Genomic DNA, 440 nt, shown 5'->3' on the forward strand with positions numbered 1-440 from the left:
GTGCAGGAGCTGCGTTCATTTTTACCTGTCTCTGATTTATCTCGTGTGGGGTTTTATAAAGACATACACCGCGAGTTTATTTATATGTTGTCTTTGCTTTCTTCTCCTTCTGTGTTGCTGCCTCCGGGTGTATTGTCAGCTGGTTTGCTGCTGCATGCAAAGAGACTTATGCATGCACCCAGCAGCACACCAGCAGCAGCAGCAGCAGCAACAAGTGTATATATAAACCCGGAAGAATGTTATAGACGGTTGCTGCCTATACACCTCGATAATACATTTGCTGCAGTAAATAAAACTGTCTCCTGTGCTGATGCTGATGTCTTCTGTCTCCTTAATCATGGCCTGCATAATTTGCTTCCTATTGAAGCTTTGCTGCTGCTGGTGCTGCTGCTCTGTCTCCTTCTCTGTCTCTATCTGCTGAGCCACCGTGGGGAGCCATA

This window comes from Eimeria mitis, genomic scaffold (genome assembly GCF_000499745.2).
Source record: "Eimeria mitis Houghton genomic scaffold, Emh_scaff4014, whole genome shotgun sequence".
Classification (NCBI taxonomy): domain Eukaryota; phylum Apicomplexa; class Conoidasida; order Eucoccidiorida; family Eimeriidae; genus Eimeria; species Eimeria mitis.